Source organism: Canis lupus, chromosome 26 (genome assembly GCF_048164855.1).
Source record: "Canis lupus baileyi chromosome 26, mCanLup2.hap1, whole genome shotgun sequence".
Classification (NCBI taxonomy): Eukaryota; Metazoa; Chordata; class Mammalia; order Carnivora; family Canidae; genus Canis; species Canis lupus.
The window spans coordinates 13,165,850-13,181,159 of NC_132863.1; the positions used below are offsets into that span (position 1 = coordinate 13,165,850).

The following is a 15,310-nucleotide window of genomic DNA, read 5'->3' on the forward strand; positions in this document are numbered from 1 at the left end:
ATCACATGTCTCAGCCTTAGCCTTTCAGCATTCCTTACTCTACACTCTTTTTCCTAAGCAATGTCATTCACACCCACAGCCTCAATTAGCCTCAGTCAGTGCCTCCCAGAGTTTTTTTTTTTTTTCTCTCTCTCTCTAAAACCTCATTGTCTAAGCTCCAGACATAGGCTCTTAATTCTATCTGCCTACTCAATATCTCCACTTACATATCTCAAAGATACTTCAAACTCAATAGGATTGAGCTTGAATTCATTTCTTTACCTCCCTGGCCTATGTTCTGTTCAACCATTGATCTCTATGTCATTAAATGAGAAAATCTGCTATTAGGTTGTACAAGCCAGATACCTGAGAATCAGTTTACCTTCCCTCTTCTCTGCTTCCTTTCCTACCAGATTCTCCTTAGAAGTATTCATGAACCTAGGGAGGGAAGGAAAGGGAGGAGAGGAGAGGAAGAAAGAAAGAAATGACATCTTTTGGAGTAATGTAATTGAAAAATTTAGAGGTTCATGTCCAAGTTCCAAGTAAGTCAGGAGTCAGGCACACGACTGGTGTTTTCTCCTCATCTCTTGGCTCAGCTTTCTTCAAGTACTTCATCTTCAGTGAATTTCCTGCCATGTTTCAGAAAGATGGCTTGAAAAATTCTAGGCTTAAGTTCTACCACCTGCTCTAACCAAAGATGTTTCTCTTTGCTAATTGTTCCAGGGAAAGCCCCCAGTCTGATTCTCAATGACACATATTGGATCACATCCACTCCTCAACAGACTACCGGGGCCAGGGATGCTTGATTGCTTCCAGAGCCAAATGATGGGATCAGGCTTACTCAAGCCATATGAGCAGGAATTTAGGAAAAGGCACTCCCCAAAGGAAGAAGAGGAAGAAGAAGGGAAATAAATGCTGAATAGAAAAAGCATCAGAAATTCTTCAGTACCTAGCACATAACTAGCATATAACTCTTGCCCAGTGAATACTAGTAGAACAAATGAAGTAAATCAGGACAGTTGATGTCAGGAGAGGGAGTGATGAAATAGGATGGTTGGAGTAGGTTGGATGAATGAATAAATCTGGCCTTGAATCCTATTTCCATCAGTTACTACCTTGGTAACCATAGGCAAATTACTGAAACACCTTTATCTTCAGTTTTTTCATCTGTTGAACTATGATGATAATCCCTAATAACCAGGGGTTTTGTAAGACAGATGTACTAGTAAACATAAAGTGCTTATCAGTGTCATCTTTTCCCTCTTTGTTCTTTGTTTTTTGGTTTTTTATTTTAAATTTTATTTCATTTAAATTTTTTATAATAAATTTATTTTTTATTGGTGTTCAATTTGCCAACTTACAGAATAATACCCAGTGCACATCCCGTCAAGTGCCCCCCTCAGTGCCCGTCACCCATTCACCCACACCCCGTGCCCTCCTCCCTTTCCACCACCCCTAGTTCGTTGTTTCTCTTTGTTCTTTGAAGTGGAGGCCACAGTCTGGATCTGGAGTACTATTTTCCCATTTTTTTTCTTTTTTTCTAATGAATACAAAGCATCTGCCAGTCATGCAGGAAAAAAAGAGAAAGGAGAGAGGACTAAACTTAAGAAAAAATTGAAATGATGGTTGAGTCAGATGAAGTTGACAGATACACCACAAGCCCTCTTTTCTACACCAACCAATAGAACCTTGAGCCGATAATATCCTTTCTATTCAATTCACATCTGGTTCTCAGGGAGCTGTAGCTCCGAATTAGCACAATGAACTTGGCTGTATTGTTCTGTGCTATTTCCTCCTGTCCGTGCCTGAAACCACACTTCAATCAGTTGCTAATGTCAGCGTGGGAGTTATAATCCTGCTTTAGCACTGCTGCAAGTTACCACATCTCCATGGGTCAGGCAAGGGAGTTTGTCTAAGGGAGTATACCTGAAAGCCAGACAAAGCTTTCTGTTTTCTCCCAGACAGTGAACAATATAGTGAGATCCAAACCAGTCAATCTCATAAAATATCTTCCTTCTTGCCAGGGAAGCAGTTAACTCTACAGGTAGAACTCCAGCAAGGTTGTGAACCTCTGGAAATTAATGTACCCCCAGTTCTGTCTAACTTGTCTTTACAGACTAGAGGAATATTGCCTAATATCCACAGCCTATAGGGAGACATAGCTAAAATTGAATGACTTTTTTTGTGCGAGTCTTCAGGTGTGCCAAGCATAAAACACTTCTACACCATGTTATCAGATACATCACCATGAGAATAGTGGTATAATAAAGAGCTCAGAGAAGAGACATCCACAGTGTTTGGAGGTGGGACAAGCAATGACCTGATTCCCCAGTGACATGGGATTACCATCCCTCTGAGATATGTCATAGTGCCTCAGCCTAGTCAGTGTAGCATCATGTGTTTGTCAGTTAGCTTCAGCTTTAACTCAAGTGTCAGTCCTCTTCATCAAAAATGCACAATCTGGGCAGCCAATTGGTATTACTTAGAGAATGCCATAGTATAGGAACACCTATCATGAACTCATCTCTTATTCCTCCCTTGATCATGGTTTTTCTAGTTAGTATACTCAATGTGACAAATTTCACAAATGGTGAAACTGAGTGGCTTGTTGAGAAGTGTAATGAATATCAGAAATGGGCAAAATTAAAGGCTACAATTTTTTTAGAGATATTCCCAATGAAACATAAAAAGGGAATTAGGATTCAATTAGTGCAAATACGTCTTAACCAGTTCCTAAGTGATGCTGTCTAGTTTTTTATTTTAGGGGATAGATGATTACCTGAGCCCAACTCCAAAAGGAATGCTGTGTCCACCTTAAGTGAACTATCATGCAAGGAGTAGTCAAGGCACTTATATAGACTGCTATACCATCATTAAATTTACAGTCAGGTTTTTTGCTAAATTAACGTCCATATATGTGGTGGACTTTGGCTTGAGACTTGAATTTGTTAACCTTGTAGTGAAGTTGGGGGAAACTAACTCACTTACCTCAAACTCTTTAGTGGCTGTGCCATGATCTACCAAAAGAACCTAAAGTAGAGCATAATTAGTTTAGTTTGGTTAAGAACACATAATTTTTAAGAATGTTTATCTTTTGTCACTCTTCATCAGATTGTATCAGCCATTCCTGAGTTTAAAATATTATTCCAGTTTATTCCAGTAATATATGGATGGCCTGGACATGGTAATTATTAGGATGATAATTATAATTTGATAGGCAATTGACATTTGTACAAAGCTTTGTAGATCACATATATACTTTGTCACAAGAAAGGTGATGTCATTTAATAATGGACATATTTATTCCCCCACAGCACATAGTGTTCAAGTGTTAAAACAGCGGGATGTGGGTATCAGATGGGAGAGGTGCGAGGATGAGCAAGGCCAAGTGTGTGGTGTTTTTTCAAGCCTCTGCTGGTGTCACATTTTCTAACATCTCATTGGCCAGAGTAAGTCACATGGTTGAATCAAGAGTCAGAGTGAGAAAGTTCTACAAAGTCCTATTTGCTGGATTGGGGGATGCCAAGGTAACCTCACAATCATAGAAGGTATGGCCCCAACATGGAAAGTCTGGACCCTGAGTTAGCAGGGTGAGGAAAGGCAGCCAGGGATATCCCCCCTAAACTTCATCAGGTTATGAAGCAAGCAAGAAGTTACCTGTTATTGTAGTAAGCCTCTGAAAGTTCTTTTTTAGGATTGTGGTTGGATATTTATAAACCTCGCCTAGCCAGACTGATTCTGACATATAGAGAAATCCTAACATTTCTCCCTTTAATATCTCTTTTAGATGGCTTCATGGTATACACTCTGGTCTTTAATTCTGTGTATTTGTTTAGAGTTACACTTTTGCTCAATCCACATCTTATAGGAAAATTGTAAGACTAATAATCAGAAAATGTGTGCTAGAGTTGTAGGTCTACTACTTAAATAAGCTATATAATATAAGCTATTTGGCTTTTCTAAGAAATTTCTTCTTCTAGAAGTTTGAGGCAGTAGCATCTACTTTGTGTGGTTGCTGTGAGGCCATGAGAAGCATATGTGATAAATACCTATGAATTTTTCTCTTAGACTATGAAGTATGCAAATACTGATTGAATTAGTATTTATTTTGGAACTTGCCAAATCAAATGAAAAATAAATACTGTGTTGTTATAATTCTGGAGACACATCCCTTATAATTTTCCTAATTCAAACTTACTGGACTTGAATAACAGTTTTGTGTCCAAGATTCTGGGTTCTTTAGGTTCATAGACAGAGAGAAATTCCTACATTAAGTGATCATCCCCTACAGGCAAAGTCCAAAGATCTCCTTCATGGGGTTTATAGGTTCTTTCATATGGAGGTTGCTTTTCTACCTTGTCCCCAACCACCCTATCACCGGCTTCCTCTGTATTCCTGCCATCCTGAACTTCCCAGGGTTTACAGGTCTGTGTCTCTGCACAGCTTCCCCTAGGACTTGAATCTTCCCATTTCCTTGCCAGGCCACCTGCACTTCCCAATGCCAGGGAGGCAAGCCACTCCCCAACACCAAAGTCTAGCTTCCAACTTTGTGTTTTTGGGAAAGCCTCTGTTGCCTCTCCTACCCTCCAGGCAGAGTTAGTCATTCTCTTCCTGAGCTGGAACAGGGCCTCATACATTCTTCTTATAATACTTCATTTATTTTGTTTACATGTCTGTCTCTCCAACAAGGTGGTGCTGAGTTCTTGGGAACAGGTCTGTGTTATTCATCTCTACCCCTAGTACCTAGCCTAGTGCCTGGAACATTAACAAGGGCATTTGGGTCCCCAGAGAGAGTCCTCTGAATTTTCTATGCTGTATTCAGAGAATTGGTAGATTAGATTTACTGAATATAACCTCTTTCTTCCTTGAGGGTTTTGGTGAACATTTGAAAATCTAGGATAACAGTAATACAAAGGACATATATTTCCCCTAAATAGTTTCCCCTTCCAGATTGGTGGTAATTCCCAACATTGAGCCAATGGTTATTAAACTGTAGGCGCATCTAGAAGGTGAAACCCAGATACTGTATTTCCAGAAACTTCCCCAAGTGATTCTGATGCATATCAATTTTTAGAACCAGTGCACTAGGCTGATCTGACTTACAAATCGCTGGTTCCAATTGCTTCAAATGTTTCCTGTTGTCAAAAGGAACAGAAACAAAAACGCCCATTCAGAGGGTTTGATGCTGTCTCCCCTGCTGGCCACAGGTGCCCAGGCTTTCCCTGGAGAAGCACTGTCGCCTTTCTTATCGTTTAGCCGCCTTTGATCAGGAGCTTCTTCATTCTGGCTCATTCTTTACTTCAAAGCTGGAAACCTGATCGGCTCTACTTTCTTCCCTTCACCCAGGGCCCAGGCAGCCCCACAGGTGAGCTGGTCACTTGGGAAGTCTAAGTCACAGCCAGCCTTCAGCATTCTGTTAGAGGCCAGAGGCCAGTCTTTTGTGTAGCACTCCTCTCTGCTTCTCCCCCTACACAACTGGTGCCAAAGAGAAACCAGGAGAGGAAATGTGACCTTGTTCTAAGTTTACCTCTCTCAGTGTGGAAAAACCACATATAGGGCACAGTTTTAGGAATAGTTTTGCAGTGTTCCATCTCCTAATCCCTGAGTTAAGTCTTCCTAAGTTAAAGAGCAAAAGTTCTTTTAGAAAAGAATCTCTTGGAGCCTCCAGAATAAATCTCCTTTTATCTAAGCAATGAAAATTAGCTCCTAAGTGAAACTTTATATAGGGAAAGATGATAGATGATTTGGCTTTGGGAGTTTAGAGGAGGAGCAGTGTTAGTTCAGTTTCCTTGGTAAATTCCTTAATATTAGAAGAGTTGCATGTACTAGTTAGTGTAAGATTCTGTTTTCAACCCAGACTTTCAATCCATGGCCCCCAAAATCCCCCCTTTTCCAAGTACCCAAAGAACAAAACAAACCTTACTTTTAAATAAGTACACATAAATCATAAGGTCATTTAACAAAAACAGTTTTGTTGAGATACATTTCACATATCATAAAATCTATCTATCTATCTATCTATCTATTTATTTATTTATTTATTTAATATTTTATTTATTTATTCATAGAGACGGAGAGAGAGAGGCAGAGACACAGGCAGAGGGAGAAGCAGGCATCATACAGAGAGCCTGACAGTGGGACTCGATTCAGGGTCTCCAGGATCACGCCCTGGGCTGTAGGCGGCGCTAAACCGCTGCACCACCAGGGCTTCCCAAAATCTATTTATTTAAAGTATGCCTCAAAAGTTTTTAGTGTATTCACTGAGTTATGTAATGATCACTACAATCTAAGTTTAGAACATTCTCATCACCTAAAAATCTTATACCCACCAGCAGTCATTCCACATCTTCCTCTTCCAGCATAGCCCTGGGCAGCTCTATTATAATTTCTGCCTCAGTGGATTTGCCTATTTGGGACATTTTTTATAAATGGAATCATACAAAATGTGGTCTTTGGTTATTGGCTTCTTAGGATAATGTTTTCAAGGCTCACCTATGTTGGAGCATTTATCAGTGCTTCATTCCTTTTGAAAGCTGAATGATACTCTATTGAATGGATATTCCACACTTGTTGATCCTTCATTCATTGAGGAATATTTGCATTGTTTCTACTTTTTTACTATTATGAATGATGCTATTTTAAATTTTCATGTCCAACTCTTCATGTGTACCAAAGGTTAAATTTCATTTCTAGGAATGGAATTACTATGTCATATAGTAATCCTATTATTAATATCTTGAGAAACCCTATAATTAATATTTCTCCAAATTTTCCAAAGTGGCTGTACTGTTTTGTATTCTCACCAGCATTGTATAGAGGGTTCCATTTTCTTTGTATCCACACTAAAAGTTATTGTTGTCTTTTTTATTATAACCCTCCTAATGGATGTACATCGGTATTGCATGGTAGTTTTGACTTGTATTTCACTAATAACTAATGATGTTGAGTATCCTTTCATGTCTTTATTATTTGTAGATCTGTGAAGAAATGTCTATTCAAATCTTTTGCCCATTTTTAAGTTGGATTACTTGCCCTTTCACTATTGTTAGGTTTTTTAAAAATATTTTTTATATATAAAACCCTTATCAAAGATATCATTTTCAAATATTTTCTCCAAGACTGTGGATTCCTTTCCTTTCTTGATGGTATCATTTGAGCACAAAAGTTTTTAGTTTTAATAAAGTCCAGTTTATCTATTTTTGCTTTTGCATTTTTGCTGTTGTATTTCAGAAACCATTTCCTATTCAAGGTCACAGAAATTTATTTTTATATTTTCTTCTAGGAGTGTAAAAAATTTTAACCCTGAAATTTAAATCTATGATCCATTTTAAGGTTTTTTATTTATTTATTTTTTGGTATGGTGTGAGGTAGGAGTCCAAATTAACTCTTTTCCATGTTATCCCAACTGTATTTGCTTGAAAATTGCTCCTTCCTCATTTTCTTGACACCCTTTTCAAAAATCAATTGACCATAAGCTTTTGGACTGTTAAGTCTATTTTATTTATCTATAAGTTTATACCTGTGCTAGTACTCTTTGGTCCTTATTATTCAACTGTGTACTAAGATTTGAAATTGGAAAGTGTGAGTCTTACTTGTTTTTCTTTCAAGATTATTATTGCTATTCCAGATACTTTACATTCCTATATGAAATTTATGTTCAGTTTGGCAAAAATCTTTTTCATTAAAATACCAGTTGGGATACTGATAGAATTTGCATTAAATTTGTAACAAATTTGAGGACCATTGTCATTTGAATAATATTAAGTCTTCCAGTCCTTGAACAGCGAATATCTTTCCATTTATTTAGATATTCCTTAATTTCTTTCAACAGTGTTTTATGATTTTCAGTGTACAAGTCATGCACTTTTGCTTAATTCTAGGTATTTTGTGCTATTTTAAATGGAATTATTTTATTTTTGTAATTTAATTTTTAAATTGTTCATTGGTATTCCATAGAGTTATAGTTTTTTTAAAAAATATTAATCCTGTATCATAAAGCCTTGCTAAACTCAGTTAGCAATCACAATAATTTTTGGTAGATTCCTTAGAATTTTCTCTATATAAGATCATGTAATATGAAAGTAGAGTTAATTTTACTTCCTTTCCAATTTGGATGTCTTTTTATTTCCTTGCCTAGTTGCCCTGGCTAGATATCCAGTAAAATGTTGAATAGAAGTGGTGAGAGCAGGGTCACCTGGGCGACTCAGTCAAACATCTGCCTTTGGCTCAAGTCATGATCCCAGGGATTGAGTGCCACATTGGGCTCCTTGCTCAGAGGGATGTTTGCTTCTCTACTCCTCTCCCTACTTGTGATCTTTCTCTTTCTCAAATAAATAAAGTCTTAAAAAAAAAATAATGAGAGCAGACATCCTTATCTTATTCCTGATCTTAAGGAGAAAGCATTAAATCTTTTGCAATTTAACATCATGTTAGCTGTGTGTTGTTCAGAGATGCCTTTTTATCAGATTGAGAAAGTTCCCTTCTATTCCTAATTTGTTGAGTCTTTTTATCATGACAGAGTGGTAGATATCATCACATGTTTTTTTCTCCATCTACTGAAATGATCATGTGGTTTTTTGCTCTTTATTTTATAAAATTGTGTCAAATTGTTTGATTTTTAAAAATATTAAATCAGACATATTCCTGGCATAAATCTAGTTTGTCATGATACAATTCTTTTTATTTGTTGCTGGTTTTAGCTTGCTCCTAAGTTGATGGAAGTTTTTATGTCTATCTTCATAAGAGATGTTGGTCTGTAGTAGTCTTGTATTGTTTTTGTCTGGTTTGGGTATATGGGTAATGGTGATGTTAAAGAATGAGCTGGGAACTGTTACCCTCTTCTACTTTTTGCAAGAGTTTGTGTAGGATTAGTGTTAATTCTTTAAGTTTGATAGAATTCACCAGTGAAGTTATCTATATCTAAGCTTTTCTTTGTGAGAAGTTTTAGATTACTATTTTAGGCTTGTTACTTGTGGGTATATACAGATTATTGATTTCTTCTGAAGTAAATTATTGTAGTGTGTGTCTTTCTAGGGAACTGTTCATTTCATCTGCATACAATTTGTTGGCATACAATTGTTCATAGTATTTTCTTATAATCCTTATTATTTCTGTAAGGTCTGTAGTGATGTCCCCTCTTCTATTCTGATTTTGGTAATTTGAGTCTTCTTTCTTTACTTCTTGGTCAGCCTAGCTAAAGTATTATGAATTTTGTTGACTTTTAAAAAGCAAAAGAACTTTTGCTTCTATTGATTTTTTTCTATATTTTTTCTATTTTATTTAGCTCTCTATCTTTATTATTTTCTTCCTTCTGCCAACCTTGAATAAGTTTGCCCTCCCTTCTTTTTTCAGTTTTAAGGCAGAAGTTTACATTGATTTGAGATATTCTATTAATTAATTAATTAATTAAAGATTTTATTTATTTATTCATGAGAGACACACAGAGAGAGGCAGAGACATAGACAGAGGAAGATGCAGGCTCCCTGCAGGGAGCCCAGTGTGAGACTCAATCCCAGGACCCCAGGATCACAACCTGAGCCAAAGGCAGAGACGCTCAACCACTGAGCAGCCCAGGTGCTCCAAGATATTTTGTTTTAAATGTAGATTTTTACAGTTATAAATTTTCCTCTCTGTACTACTTTAGTTGTATCTTACATATTTCAGTATGTTTTTTAAAATTTCATTCATCTCAGAGTATTTTCTAATTTTGCTTATGATTTCTTTTTTGAAACATTGATTATTTAGGACTATTTTGTTTAATTTCTACATATTTGTGAACTTCTCAAATTTCTTTTGTTACTGATTTCTAATTTCATTCCATTTTAGTCAGGAAACATACTTTGTGTGATTTCAATTCTTTTAAATATATTGATATTGTTTTATGGCCTAATATATGGTCTGTTCTGGTGAGTGTTCATGTACACTTAAAAGGAATGTGTATTGTTGCTCCATTCTAGACATAATGAATCAGAATATCTGGGAGTTGCAGGAATCTTTGTTTAACAATCCCTCTAGGTTATTCTGATTCATGCTCCAATTTGAGAACCACTGATTTTGACTCAGTGATTGTCTGCCTTGCTCATCTTTTTCTGAGATGTAATCGATCAGAAGATTCCCATGTAGATTTTCTGGAATTCATTGCAATTTTCTGACTCTGGTGTCAAATGAGTCCTCCAACTGCATATTCCTGGTTCTGTGGTGTTGGCTCAATTTGGATCCTTAAGCTTGAACTTTATTTGCCACCTAGCACTCTGTACCCCTGCTGGTCCAGGAGGCCTGTCAGCTACGTTCCTTGGGCAGGGTTCTGATGCAATGCTTAGTTTCTTTTTAAGCCCTTCCTTACAGCCCTGGGATCTACTCCTTTTATTCCCACATAATAGCTGGGCCTAGATCTGAATAGAGTAATTGCTTGGAATCTTGGCACTGGTTCCCTTTACCCTTTCTTGAATCACTCACTACCTTCAGACTTTAATAAACTATTCCCATTTCCCGGGACTTCTGCTCTGTTGGTTTAACCTGACTCATAATAATAATGGATCTTAGTTTTTGTCACTCATCCAAATCAATCTCCATTGCACTGTGCCTCTCTTTTCACAGTTCTTCAAACTGTTTATCTAGGACTATGGTCAGACTCAGCAGATGCCCTCCATATCTGCATCCATATCCTCCTGCAGAGTCCCTATCTGATCTTGGGTTCTGTTCCTTATGACTCAACAAGAGAGGTCAAGTTTCAGTGTCACCTTATTCTGTCATATTGTATTTTAATAAGAACTGCGCCAGTGGAGACTTTAAGGACACTAAGACACATTGCAATCAGGTGATTTAACCAATACTTCAGTGAGGGGACTGGAAAAGCATATAAAGAATATAGAAATTTAGAGTTTGCTTCTTTTCTGACCATCCATAGACTCACTTAGTCCAGCTTATTTTGTATTTTTTTATCTTGACATTTCCACACATAAACCCACAGTTACCCATTAGAAGAACCAATAGTATCATCAATAGGAGAACCCATTATCTTAAGGAAATACAGTACTCAAACATATTTTTCTGAGGGAGAAATAGGGAAAGTGTCCCTTAGTAGATTATTTTAGAACCCCATTTAATGAAAACCAGAGTTTGTTCTGTGAGCCTCTAAGACATAGGGAATTTCTTTACTCTTATGGTGACCCTGGTTAATTGCTATGTTCTCTAAATCCTTCTGTTTTCCAGGTGCTGGTCAGGACAAAGAGATATCTTTTCCACCATAAGGAGAGATAAAACAGGACAGACAATAATAGAAGGTGGCTTTTGTGTTGAGCTAGATTTTGCCTGTGAACTATGATGCATGACAGATGCAGTTTCATGATGAAAACTGGGTTGAATGCTCCAAGCTCAGTTATCCATCTGAATACCTATAATTATAGAACTTTAGGTACTTAATGTCCTGGGAATTGGTGAGTTTACAAAATTCAATTGAGTATATTTAAAAATAATTCAGTAGTATTAAGAAATGATTTCACAGTTATTCAAAATAATTCACTACTTCATATTGACATTATAGTTCTTAACTTTTCAATTTAAATAACAAAATTTCTTGAAATTTGGAATTTCCAGATATTTCCAAAGGGCTGATAGACAGTGTTCTTCCTATTAGGCTAGGCATTAGCCATCCACATTGTCAGAGACAAACCTATTCTGTATATCCAAACATTAGAAAATTTTATAAAGCATAATTTTTTCTTTGAAATAACAAAACACTTCCAAAATCGAATTAAATTTAGTTCCAGGACTGTTTTCTAGCACTCCAGCTTTATAATTAACACATTTTGAATAATCATTAAAGATAGGCATGAAATCACAAAAATATAGTAAGATTGAAAGATGTGATTTAGGTAGTAGTGAAACTCTAGAAAGTGGTTGAGGTAGAATTACAGAATGAATCTTTGGAGATCTAAAGTGCTTATTACTCCACATAATGCCAGATATTCTGTAATCTAATTCCAAGTTGAGTCTAGAGACTCCCAGAATTTGATGGAGCTTAGCTTAACCAAATTCAGTTAAAGATGCTTTGGTGAAGGCAACTCTGCCCCTCTCTTCTTTCTGAAATCAACATCAAAGTGATAATGATGATGATTATTTTTATTGTTATCATTATTATTAAACTACATTTACAAAGAAATTAGAAGGCAAGAAAATTCCAGACCACAACCTATGAAAAGGGTTGAATGCAAGGAAAAATGCAAGGTAAAGGAAATCTAGCTGAGGGATAAAGCCAAGAGTTGACAAACAACTCTGACAAACATGTTTACCCAAAAGTAGTGCTTATAAACAGAAAGACCAGAGATATCTCCACTGTAAGGACATTTGAGTACATCCTGAGCCACATCTATTACTGTGAATAGGCAGAAAAGGTGTATAGGAGTGAAGAGACATACCATACAGATACAAATTACAATTATTCTACCAATAGTAACTAGGCAGTTGCATGACAAGATGAAGAGAAAGAGTGGGTGACCAAGAGCTCTGAAAATGATATTGAAAAAGATATTTCTTAAGGCATACCCCCTTCCATACACACAAAGAATTATAATTTAAAGTGGTTATGAGTACTTAATGTACCCAGGCACTGGACAAGTAAATATAAATATTTCCTCAAAGAATTTCCACAGAAAAATTTCCAACACTTACTGGTTCTCTTTCTTTTTTCTCACACACACCCTCATAATGTACCAGCAGAAACAAGATATAAGAGATAGAAAGAAAAAAAATGCAAAATCAAACCTACACGGAAGGCAGATATTGATTTACCAAATATAAAATAATAATTCAAAATATTTGCATTTAAAGAAATAAATCAAATTTGAAACGCTTAAAAAGTAAGAGCTTATATAAAATAACCAGAAAATTTTGAAAATAAAGCAAACAGAATTTTAAAAAATCTCTAGACTCTTCAAAGTACATCTGCAGAATACAACAAAAACTATTCTAGACTCAAGTCAGCTTAATATCAAACCATAAATAGAGAATATCTTTCCTTGCTTATAACCTGGCTCTTCTGATTCTGTTTCTCTCATGGACTTTTTCATAGCATATAAATAGTAGTTCATGGAAACAAATAGGCATGCAAAGAAGTTTTAATATTAGAAATCTATTAGTATAATTTAACATGTTATTTAAGACTGGAGAAAAGAAAGAAATCTTCTCAAAAACTGCTAACAGGAATTTTGGTAGGTTTTAAATCCATTTTTAATAAAAACAGTAAACTAGGAAGTAGAATGTTTCTTCAACCTGATTAAAAATCTAAATCTAAATCATGGAGCCAGTTCAATACATAACCATGAAACAGCAGGGCCTTCTGATTAAAATCAAGAACAACAGCAGCAGAGGGTGGCTGCTCTTATTTTTCTGTTAGTGTTCAAGGAGGCTTTTTTGGCTTTTCAGTTCTCCTCCACAGGCTTGACTCTTTGAAGCTCAACATGTATTCACTAATTCTTTATTTTCTATTTTGGATATTTGTGAGAATAGAACATTTGTTCTGTTAAATGTTACTTGAGAGTCAGTTACACCAAGAAATTAGTAAAACTTTGTCAGAAAGATAAGTTTCACATTATAAATGAGATGTAAAATCTTTATAAGCTCTCATGAGAAGTTTTGGTCTAAAAATTGTGCTGTCCTACATTTAATGTTATTACTAAAAAAGAAAGAGATGGAGAGAAGAAAGAGAGGAAAAGAGATAGAGGAGGGAGATAGAGACAGACTTGTCCAGTAAACCTAAGGTAAAAATCCAATTTTACCCCATATACAAGCAAACAAGTTATCCTGCCACAGTTTCTTGAATCTCATGAAAAATTGTAGGCTCCTGGGTCAGAGATGAAGGATAGATTTTTACCCACAGCAATAGCAGTAGCCAGAATATTGATATTTTTGCACCATTTTTCTGAGCCCCAATTCCCATAGAATGATGCAGAGAGAGCCAGATGACCTCTGTTAACGCAAAGCATTGCATTATGGAAGAAACCCTGAGCTTAGTGAACCTGAGTCTTTTATAATGGACATACTTGCTTGCCCTTTTATCCAGGAGATGTCTTTATTATACTGGACAGTAAATATGCCTGTGCTATGCCATAGAGGGAGATACCATCTCTATCTTCCAAAGCTATTAACTGTACACGCAACCTTAAATGACAATTCAGAAAAAAAAGGGCATTGGTGCTCTTGCTCACAAGACACATAGAAATACAAGAAACCCATGAAGAATTGCCTCCCCACAGTAATCATCTCTCCATTGTAATTATATAGGTATAAGCATGACATTTATTGTCAAGCTCCCATATTATATCCTTATTTCCATGAGATTGTGGACTGTGTTCATTTTGTTCACTACTACATACATGATGTATGACTCAGTGATAAGTGGATAAAACTTCACTGAGTCAAGAAAGTTTCCAGCAAATAAAAATTCTAGTGATTTTGCTTATGTCAGTACTTTTCCAGATATGTGTGTGTATACATATGGATGTGTATTTCATATAATCAAAACTAAAGTATACCTCTGTACATTTGATTCAAACCCAATAAATGAGAAGTATAAAATGAATTTTGGTTATAATATACATAAACTCGGGATTCATTTTTACCTAAGGCACAAATCTAGTAAATGCAAAGATAATTTTATACCCTTTTATCAAACATACAGTCATTTAACCACTGTTATATTGATTCTATGCAACTTTTATAATATAAACCTAGAATAATTTCGTGAATACTTGGTCACACTAGTGGGATTCTACTCTTTAACATGTAATCCACAAAGCAAGAAGTTTTAGATGGATTACTATAGTCACCAGTTCACCAGGATTCATTTAATTTGCCAAGAATCATCTTGTTTGCTTTCTCCAAGTCACTGATTACTTTCAGAAAGCAGATCCCTGATGGTTCTATATTTTTAAAAGCTGTGCTTCTCAAACTTCAGTGTATATCAGAATCATCCGGAAGACTTATTAAAACATAGACTCTAGAGACCCATCTCAAAGATTCTAATCAGTAGATCTGAGGTGGGGCCCAAGACTCTGCATTTCTAACAAATTCTAATGCTGTTAGTGACTCAAAGAACTTTAATTTTTGGAGTATTTATTGATGATCACAACAATAACAGGAAGGATAAAAGGACATGGTCATTTATCAGTGTAGCTCAATTTCAGCCACAGTGATTTACCACCCTCTGATTCATCCCTAGTGAAATTATTTATCACACTTGGAAACTGATAACTTCTGCCCAGATCTTGATATTCTTTAGAATTACCATACTCACTAGGGCATCTGAAATTTTGATTTCTCATCTCTAAATGCA

At 36.0% G+C, this 15,310-nt stretch overlaps 2 long non-coding RNA genes across 7 annotated transcripts in view; one reads left to right on the plus strand and one right to left on the minus strand.

Moving 5' to 3' along the window:
• LOC140618073 (uncharacterized) overlaps nucleotides 1–15,310 on the plus strand; it is a 101,867-nt gene that overhangs the window by 49,072 nt on the left and 37,485 nt on the right. The gene's annotated exons all lie outside the window — the stretch shown is intronic.
• Nucleotides 1–15,310, minus strand: part of LOC140618072 (uncharacterized) — a 34,077-nt gene that overhangs the window by 873 nt on the left and 17,894 nt on the right. Inside the window, exons 3-4 of one of the 5 annotated variants that reach the window (XR_012018251.1) lie at nucleotides 2,968–3,009; nucleotides 362–417 (exon numbers count right to left, since the gene is read on the minus strand). This is a non-coding gene — a long non-coding RNA (uncharacterized lncRNA). The other 4 variants (XR_012018250.1, XR_012018252.1, XR_012018248.1 and 1 more) reach the window with 4 other exon arrangements.